The sequence below is a fragment of the Lactuca virosa genome, chromosome 3 (assembly GCF_052849685.1).
Source record: "Lactuca virosa cultivar CGN04683 chromosome 3, Lactuca_virosa_CGN04683_v6, whole genome shotgun sequence".
Taxonomy (NCBI): Eukaryota; Viridiplantae; Streptophyta; class Magnoliopsida; order Asterales; family Asteraceae; genus Lactuca; species Lactuca virosa.
Window position 1 is genome coordinate 156,059,597 of NC_136428.1, and position 11,076 is coordinate 156,070,672.

An 11,076-nucleotide genomic window follows, 5' to 3' on the forward strand; every position below is an offset into this window, starting at 1 on the left:
TCAAACAAACCCTCACCACACGATCACCAGACGTGATGATGTACGTCTGACTTTTCATTAAATGCAAACCCTTTTTTTTTTTGGCAAAATCTCAAAATTTTAAACCGTTTCATAATATGTGGCTGAGATTTCACCTCCCAAATCAAAAGAACCCCCATTTTTTTTACCTTATCCTTTTCACCTAGGGTAAATAAAAAAACGTTTCCCGCTCCCATAAGCCCCTATAAAAACCTTTCTCCATTATCACACTCTGTTTCTTCACTTTTTCTCAAACTGCTACAATGGTGAAATCCGGTGTATCCAAGAAACACTCCAAAGCTTATGGATCAGTGAACCCTACTGGTTCAGACTCTGCTTCAAGACATTCCACTCCCACGATAGCATCAAGCAATTTCAGAGTCGTGTTCGAAGACCATTCATCTTACAATGCTCCAATCAAGCTGATGATCAAGTTCTTGAACAATCACCCCCTGTTTGGCCCCTTCGATTCGTTCACAGACGTTGTTCCCCTTTCCACCCTATTCAAATGTGCCTTTTCAGCCTATCGACCACTCGAGAACCCACAAGAAGTGCATCTAAACCTAGTTAACGATTCTTTAGTAATTCTGTCTAAAGAAAAGTTTCTTTCTGCCATTAACCTTCTTGTTCATCCTTCAATAAAGATTTTTACTCCATCAATGGCGGACATCACTTCTGCACTTTACCAAATGGGATATCATAAGAAAATCAAAGGCATTGGAGAATTCAAGAAAAACCAACTGCCTGCGGTCTGGCAATTCGTTTGCCATTTTGTCATCCGCAGTCTATCCGGCAGAACCGGAGGCACGGATAATATGGGACTCAAGCTCCTAGAGTTAGTATGGAGCATCTTCACTGGCCATGACGTAAACTACGGTCAGATTCTATGGGATGATTTTCTACAATACATTCCCAAGGAGAGCCCAAGGGAGAACCCTACCGAGCTTACGTTTGCAAGATTCTGGTCCCTCTGCATTTCAGACCTCCATGCGGACGCAGGAATCAGCATGGGCAACGACATCAACTTCTTTGTCACCAAGGATCTTAAAAGGTACAATCCCTCATCTGATCAATCTGTTTTTGGACCAATTAGAAGACTTCCAACCCAAATTCTCAACACTCTTGGTCTTGAGACTGCTGATGTCTCAGATCATATTGAGGCTACGGAAGGTATTGCCCCATACCTTCCTACCCCGCCTCTTCAAACCCCATCCGCAATCATTATCCCTGGAAGTACCGCAGTCCCATCTTCCACTACTCTCTCCAATCTTTCTCAAAGAAGAAAGAAATTAGCCTCAACTCATCAAGGCCCCCGCAACGTCTCAAAGAAACAAAGAACCCCAAAGAAAGATGCTCCCAAACCAACCACACCCTCCAAGAAACGCAAAACCAAACCAACCGCAACCACAAATGACAGTGACTCTGATGAGGATGCGCAACCAATTGCCATCCTTAAGAAAAGAAAAACCAATCCCACTGGCCAAATGCATGACCGGACTGATACCCTAGCCTGTCAAAAGGCTCCGGTAGTCCTTGGGGTGGCCGCAGACCCATTCAACTCCACAATCGAAAACCACTCCGGCTCAGAAAGTGAGTCTGTTTCATCTCATCGTGGAGACACCCCCCCCCCCCAGTTCATTCCCAGGAGGATAACACTGGTTCTCGCCCTAAGGTCTCCACGGCTTTTCGACTGCATTTCGTTTCCCCTGAGGAGTTGAACTCCATCCTCTTGAATGTCACCCATACACTTCAAACACCTTCCCAACTGCAAGGCACTTCTTCTGCCCTTGCCGGAACTGAGCCGAGGCCAAACTTGACTACGGGTCAAGGAGACCGAGGAAGCTTAGGAAATCCTACTCTGCTTACATCTGTAACAGGTGGTTTAGGCACAGTGAGCACAAATGTGCAAGGATCCGTGGACCCGAAGGACACTTCGGTACGATACCAAGGATTTGATGGTGACAACTCTAATGACTCATGGTTGAACTACACTCCGGTATCTGAAGCCGACATCCAGAAGTATGCCGCTTTCCGTAGGGCATTCCAAGCACGAAAAGATCAACAAATCAAGCAACAGCAGCAAAAAGAACAAGAAATCCAAGATGTGGCTAAGTATTGGGCAGATGCAATTAACAATGCCAATACCGTAGCCACCATACTGAATGTTCAAGACTGGATGACTGAGATGGCTGAGACAATCCACAAGGCCCAATCCACTCATGACGGTGCTGGTGCTTCCAAAGTCCCTCCAACTCCACCTGTTCAAGACTCACAAGACGAAGGAACCGCAATAGAAGTCAGCTCTGCTCCCACCTTCAGTTTTGATGATGTTGATCTACAAGAGGTAAATCAACCCTCTCCCTCTGATGATGATCTTATGATGTTTGATGAATAAGAATAATCCAGTGGCTCTCACCACTCAACTTCCAAGCCCAAAGAGAAGAAGAAAAAGAAGAATAATGATGTAACAAGGAAAGAATTTTTGAGCCTACAAGCAAAGGTCGAACAAATTCTTGCTGCGGTCAAGCCAACTCAACCGCAACCAGAAGACACACCCGGACCGCAGTCATTGATCGAAAGAATCGAACGCTTGGAAACTCGTGAGAGATTGGATGCTGAACGAATTTCTCTCAAGGTCGAAATGGGAATTCGATCCCTGGATAACAATCGTCAAGCAGATCACAAGGACTTCATGGCTGCTGCGGAACGCCTCATCTCTGAGGTGACCGCAATCAAGAAAGATTTACAAGCAGCCATTGCGGATCAAGCCACCCAATCTCAAAAGCTGATAGCTGAGACTCACACTGCATATGAGTCCACTATCTCAGTCCTTCAAGCTACTATCAACCGATTGCAACGCTCCTTGTCAACCAACTTCCATGGTCCTGAAATCCTTCAACTCACCAAGGAAATTCACAGGCTGCTCTTCAACTCCACCATCCCCAATAATCAACAACTGGCAGATGCCCTCAAAGCTCAATTTCAAGAAGTCTATGCCAAAGTTGATGGCCTTAGACAATGGCTTGAGGAAGCTCCTGCGTTGCATTCCTCAAGAGGGGGAAGTGAAGAAGAAGAAGACCATCACTCCAATCACTCCAAAAGCATCTCCCAACATCAAAGCCCCCCCATCATTACAGAAAAAATTCCTACACCGCAACCCTCATCACAACAATCTCATCATACTCCACCTCATAACACTCCACAGCAAAAGGAGATCTCTCCTGAGAAACCAGAGACCCCTCCTCACTTCAAAAATTTGGTGGATCACATGTCCTCTCCGAGCTCAAACGACTCCCCTGCCACCACCCAAAGGAAAAAAGATTGGAAAGCAGCTAAACTTGCTGAGCTTATATGGAGAGAATGCGGTTTTGACACTGTCATGGATGAATCCTTGATAAACTCTTGGATCAATCCCCACCGCAGACTGTTGGATGACGACTACAAGCCATACCTCACATATGCTGAACCCCCCTCGGATGGCTACTGGGATGTTCCAATATCCCCAAATGCCAAATACTTCACAGTATTTGAGCAGTTTGACCGCAGCCTTCCAGACCACAAAAGACTGCCAATGGAATTCGAGAGACTGAGCCGATTTTATGCTAAGCATTCCTCTCCCATTAAGAAAATCTGGTCTAACGACAGACCATCCGCAGTCAAAAACTACAAGCTCCAGAAATTCATGAAGGCTGACTTCATCCAATACACTCTCACTAGAAGGGAACACGACTATGTCCGCACCCAAGCTGACTTCCCCTACATGAATCCTAAAGAAGTCTTTCTCATAGCTAAGGTGTTCCAGAACAAGTAGGAGAAGCACCCGAAGATAAAGATAGCTCTTGAAAGGGCTAGTACGTTTTTGAAGGAGACTGTCTATGATTTTGCTAGAATCGATGCAGACATCTACCCCACCATTGCCAAGAAGATCAATCTACCACCACTCGATCCTGCACCAATGCCTACCGAAGGCTATCAAGAAAGATCCTTAGGTGCAACCAACTTCCCTGAACTTGGAGTCATTTTCAAAAGGAAAACCGATAAAGTCAAATACTTTATTCCTATGACTGCCGTGAATCGCCTCACCAGGAAGCAACTTGAAATCTGTCGAACCGCAGTCGAAAGATCAAAGCATACAACTGCCGAAGTCAAGTTCGAGATTTTAAGAAGGATCATTTGGTTGGAAAACGTCAGGAAGTTTTGGTGGATCCTGATCAAGTTTCTTAAACTTGATAGCTGAACAAAAGTTAAAGAGGTCACTTAGGGGGAAATTGTTGAATCATGAAAAGTGACCCTCTTGAACTTCAACTACCGCAGCCAACAAGCTACCGCAGTCAAGCTCCCTCTTCAGCAATATCATTCGAAGTCATCAAAGCCAACCGCAGTCATTCTTACTTTACTTAGTTTATTTGTCTTTCTGTAATACTCTCTATTGTCCAGTATGCCTTGCATGGCAACTCTTGGGGAGTGATTCAAATGTAACTTCTTGAGTCTTTATAAATAGAGCTCATTCTCACTTATCTAAAAAGAATCAATCTATCGATCTGAATACACATCTCTGAAGTTATCTTTTCTATCTCTCTATCTAATTATGCATCTCTTCTTACTCACAAATCTTACTAGAATATAGCTGATTACACTCTCTCTTCGGAGCAAGTCTTTTGTGACTTAATCACTAAGTTTGATCTCACTTATTAACTTGGCTTGAATGCATTCCTCGTTATGAATCAACTTATGTGTATACTTGATATAACAATTGTTGTCATTTCCATTTCTTTACTTTTCCGCAACTAACTCTCTAACTATCTAACTCTAAATATTATTGTTGAGCTTTTAGATCCTTCGAGATTAACTATTCCGCAATATACTTGTTCTAACGTTTGTTCAAGTGTGTCTCAAAGTTTTTCTCTCAACATTAGAATTATAGGAAAGAATAATCAAAGCCTACATTATAAGCCGACGACTAGAATACTAAAAAGAAGTTCAAACTTCTAATAACCATTTAAAAGAATGTTGCCTTAACCTAATAGCTAGAAATAATAAATAGCAAAATAATTCCCTTTAAATGAGAGGGAATTCAAATTAACCTCCAACAAACTTCACGTTGAGAAAAATTATGTCTTCAACAAAAACCCTTCATCTCATTCGGAAAAGAAATATATGTCCCATACCATAGACATTAAGGACTAAACTTGAATACCAATCAAAATTGAACAAAATTCAATCTTGGACACTAAAAATATCTTTGTCAACGTATAAACAATTTTTCACCATCGATCTTGTTTACCTTGATATCCCTTTGGTATCATTTGTAAGGCATATATCACTTTGACTGTCACATCAAATAGTAGTGCAAGATGTATCTCCACAAAGCTCAACATACTAACCTTTTAACCATGTAGCTTCCTAAAAGAATTATTAGTAGTCATATACTCTACTTCAATAGTTGACAAAGCCAAAGCAGACTACAATGTAGCTTTCCAATTCACAACACAGTCTTGAATGGTGAAAATAACATGTGACAGATCTTACTTTTGTCCAAATCTTTTGCATGGTAAAACCGACATAACCATATTATCCTTTGGTCAATTTCCTAAACTCTAAACAAGCAGTAGAAGTACCATGCATGTACCTGAAAATATATTATACTACTTTATAGTGATCATTGCTTGGGTTCGCCAAAAATTAACTAACAAAACTAATGTATGAGATTATTCAACACTAGAACGTATTTTGGCATACATAAGTGCACAACCAATGGGGATGGAATTGGGAAATATGACGTATAATCGATTTCCTTATTTTTTTAGGAGATAGGTTTGACGATACTCATAAATGCCCAACTAGTGGTGTACTCACTAGTTGTAATTTTAAATATAAAATCGATATAACACTTTGTTGACAACCCTGCTATAGAAATTTCCATCCCACGAATTTTATTTGCTGCAACCAAGTCGTCTATCTCAAATTCATTGCTTAATTGCATTTTAAGTTTCTGTTTGTCTTATGTTTACGACAATCAGCATATCATTGACATATAGAAATAGGTAAATGGTTAAGTGATTGTTTATTTTCATGTACACATAATTGTTATAGTCAGATCCTTTAAAACGGTGAGATAACATTAAGTTATCAAATTTCTCATATTACTTTTTGTGAGATTGATTTTAACTATAAAGAAATTTCTTTAATCACTATACAATATACTCTTTCATGGGAACAATAAACCGTTCACGTTGCTCTATGTATATGACTTTTGCTGACTCCTTATATAAGAATGTCGTCTTAGTTACAAGTTGTCGAAACTTTAAATATTGTATTAAACTATGCTACATAATGTACAAATTGAGTTGTGTTTTACAATAAGTTAGAAACTTTATTGAAGTCAATCGCAGGAATTTGGCTATACTCGTTTGCAACTATCCTATATATATATATATATATATATATATATATATATATATATATATATATATATATATATATATATATATATATATATATATATATATATATATATATATATATATGAATCATGCATCATCTTAAGGATTGATACAATATTTCTTCTTCTTCTAAACCTATTTATAGAGAATTGGCTTTATTTCTTTAGGTGGTTTCACTAGATCCAATGTTTGATTCTATTAGGTTCCAACCCCTAACACTTGTGTATGAATCTAATAGAAACGCACAATAATAACAAAAGTATTTGAAAAATAGAATCAATTTTATTTATCAGGTTTATCACTAAGAAAAGTTTCTCACAAAGAGAATGAATACAAAGATTCAGAAATAACAAATATTTTGAATGCTCTCTAAGAACTCACCAAGAACTCTCAGATCTCTCTATAGAAACAATACAAATCATCAACACTCAACTAATGAGAGAGGATGGTATAAGTACTAGTCTATACCTAGGAGATAAAAATTCTACAGATTCTCCAGATCTTTTATTTAACTCAAATCCCTAATTTGAATGGATTGAATCATCAATGATAAATATAGATATGGTATTTAGGAACAGATCAGATAAGATCTTCATAATACTTCTTCACCGAGTAATTCTGATCTGCTCTAGATTCGAACATCAGCATTAACATGACATACACTGATCATGGGCATCAATTTCAAGGAGTCACGTTGATCAGCTTTAGTTTCTGCTAGAGTAGCTTTAGCTTCACGTGTGTATAACCATTAGTATATCAGGTCATCAATGTATCAGTGTGTCATCGGTGTAAGAACTTCAACGTATGGACACACTGATCAGTCATCAATACCAGCGGATATGGTCTTCATTGAATGATGCTCTTCGTGTTGATGCTGCCTTCAGTTGGTTTACATGTTGATAACTCCACCAGTTTCAAATATGTCATCAGCATGTATTCTTTTTAGAGATTAGTTCCAGATCTGATCAGCTAAGGCATCTCAGTTATGGTCTTCATTCTTCAACATTTGAACTTCAAAGATTGGTAGAGCGGTAACGTATATCTTAAATATCATTCTTTAGAAACATCAACATATCTTCAGATAAACAAATTCTGATAGATCAGCTTGTCTAAGTTGTATTATTTACACTTTCTTAGACAAGACTGTCTGTCTACAATGAAAAGTAAAACTATAACTATAATGTATATATTTTGCATCATAAAATCTATAAAAATATGTATCCCAACATATTCTTTAATGATTTAGTATTTTCATGCATTGATGTCGTTTACCTGTTAGAATAATCATAAATAATAGCCTTGTAATATAATGAAGGCTTAGAGAATTTTTTAATTACCTCGACTATAGTTAGGTCATTAATAAGAATATTTATTGCATTAGTAAACCTCTTGGTAGGTTTGGCATTCCTCTTAGGTTTGACAATTACAATACATCGTTGCTAAGAAGTGGAAGCCTCAAATTGATAATAGAGTGAACTTATTAACATTTATGTTGTATCTAGTATTGGTATTTGTTAGATGCTATTTTATGCATCTATTATATTAGCTTTTAATAGTATTATGTACCATATTTTATGCAAATTATGTCTATATTAGTTTAAACAATAAAGAGTTCATGTTTTTCGCTAGAATATCCATACTACTCATGTTTTGATGTCTAAAATACTTAAGGAAGATAGAAGATGGAAATGTTGAAACTGAAGAATTTGGTCCCGAAACGTTGAAAAGAATAAACACGGGATGTGTTTCCATCCCGATGAACATTTTTCTGAATTTTCTGATTTTTCTAAGAAATTTACGTTTGGCAAGAACGTGTTATGCTTGCAAACACAGTACATGTTTGGTGCTCGTGTTCCATTTTTTTTAAATGACATCGTACTTCAATTAAACTTATATGGATCTAACCCGCCTCCACATACTTGTCGTGTTTCCCAAACCCGGGCCATTTCCGGTGTTTGAGTCCCTATATTAAGTTGTCTCTTGCCTATAAATACCCCCATAATACCCTAGATAAAGGGATACGAGTTCCATATCATTTTCAGACGATTTCTCAATTGTTTCCTAATGTTTTCCGGCAGTTTATGAAGATCAGAAGATCGCGACTCGACTAGTACATCTAGTTTATTTATTTTTACTATCTAGTTTCTTATTTATTGTCTAGAGTTGTTTTTAGCCATGTCTGGCTAAAAAACCTCGTTTTCAGTTCTAGAAAGACTCGTACTTTTTATATAATTGATCATTAGATTTGGTTTTACTTTATGTTTATATCTCGTTGTTTCAGTTCCGTGCTTAATAAATGTTTGATTTTTGATTTTTTTTTATACTGATCACCTTATTAGGATTAAGTCAATCTAGTTAATAAGTTGTTAAAATTTGTAGTTGTTTTAATTAACTAGTAATAAGTAACAAGTAACAGATCGGTTCTGTGTTGGGATTCGATTATGTTATAACTGAACATTACATATTTTTACGCTTCCAAGCTTGTGATAAGTATTGAATATTGTTGGCAATTTTACATTGTTCATAATGTTACTTTTCTAATTTGATTAAGAATTTGTTTGATTAAGTTAGTAAAAAGTTATGATTAATTGAAGATCTTGTTTTGGTTAATTAATTTGGTAAAGGAAACTTTCTAGATCTTATTAGTAATTTTCAGTATCAACTTAGTTAGAGTGCATTTTAAATAACCAAATCCGAATTGAATGCATAATTAGGATAGTCACAATAGAACTGAAACGCTCTTTATTATAGAATTTTATTAATTTTATTTTCACTTCTATTTTTAGTTTTAATTCTAAACACCCCCCCCCCCCACCCCACACCCCCTTTATTTTGTCATATATGACTAGTATGTGCCTTATGAAAAGTTGCATCGACTGTTAGACTGTGTCCCTATGGTTTCGACCCTACTTCCTTGTGCTACCCATTAGTGCCACCAAGCAGTGCTTTTTATTTGTTTAAGTGTAAACGACGTGTTTAATAAATTGTCGTCGTTATTGGGGACACGATACTGCTAATAGTTTTTAGGACTAGATCTTAACATATATGTACATTAGTCTTCGATCCAGAAATTGAGAATAATGCGAGAAAGCTGAAGAAGCAAAAAAATTTCAGAAGCTAATAGTTTAAGTGTACATTAGTCTTAACGACGTGGTGGCCTTCTCCACGATGTGATATCGATGATATTATTATTTTTAGTTTTTTTTTCATTCTGTCGACTTGTTTTGCTTCACCACGAGGTGGTATCATTACCACGACGTGGTGAACGATCAGAAGGATTTTTTTAATTAATTTTTGCCCGTTTTTACATTTTCTGTTTTTTTATGCGGTAGTATAGGACTACAAGAAAAGAATATGAGAGGACACTTTTGAAGGCATTGAGAACACTCTTAATAAAAAGGAAACTGGTTACGAAAAAGACATAAGTAGTGAACCCGAAGGCGAGCCAAAAGAAAAAATGACAAATATTGTTGACATGACAATGGAGGACTACAAGAAAAGAATATGAGAGGACACCGTTCCTGGACTTGTGCAACCCGTAATTCCCGCTACTGCTACTTTTGAGCTTAAGGGGACATATACTTACCACGTTAAAGGATATTCCATTTTCCGGAAAAGACCATGAAGATGCATACAAGAACCTCGATGAAGTCAATGATATAACCGACTATTTTAACATTCCAAATGTTCCTCAAGAAATTGTCTTGTTATGAATGCTTCCAGTTACTTTTAAAGGAGCAGCTAAAGACTGGTTGAAGACACTTGCGTCAGGTACAATCACCACTTGGGCGCAGATGCGTGAAGAATTCTTCCAAAATTTTTCCCACCAGCTAAAGTTTCTAAAATCAAGAAGGCCATAGCTAACTTTGAGCAACAAGTGGGGGAGTCTTTGTACGAGGCTTGGGAAAGATACAAAGGGTTAATCAGAAATTTTCCCCAAAATGATTTAAATGAGCAACAAGAGGTTTCGATCTTCTATGATGGGGTGATTGTTACGACGAAACAACTCCTTGATTCGCAAGGACCTTTAACTAAGAAGAATCCCGCTGAGATAAAAGAATTAATCAAAGAATTTTCGAAGCATTCACGAGAATATCACAACCCTCATAATGATGGAACTAGGGGAATTGGGAGTGGTGCATCAGAAGATATGGCAGCGGTTATGGCAATGCTAAGTAAAATGGATAGAAGAATGACCAAGATAGACCAATTCATACACGCGATACGCGTGGGTTGTGAACATTGCAATGGTCCACATTTGACGAAAGATTGCCATCTTGACGAGAATGGAACTAGGATGGCTCAAGTATTCTACTCAAGTGGAGACCGATATGATGAAGACTAGAGGAAGCCGAAGAAGTGCCTTACGATGAGTACACAAACCAAAAAGAAGAGAAGTACAATCAAAAGGCAAGACGGTTTAATCAAAAAGAAGAATCGGCACCAGACAAGAAAACAGACTTTGAAACAATGCTCACCCGCTTTACAACCGCGTCAGAAAGAAGCATGATGAAACAGATGCAACCATGAGTGATCAGCTAACTCTGATAAAAGATCAGCAAGATTTACTTAGAAATCATCAAGCATCTATCAAAAACATTGATGCTCAACTCGA

General features: G+C 37.7%; 1 non-coding gene across 1 annotated transcript; it reads right to left on the minus strand.

Annotated features, from left to right (window-relative positions):
• Positions 1–10,302: 10,302 nt before the first annotated feature.
• Positions 10,303–10,409, minus strand: LOC145168020 (small nucleolar RNA R71). The gene has a single exon (XR_013741616.1). It is a non-coding gene; the product is annotated as a small nucleolar RNA R71 (small nucleolar RNA).
• Between the last annotated feature and the right edge of the window lie 667 nt (positions 10,410–11,076).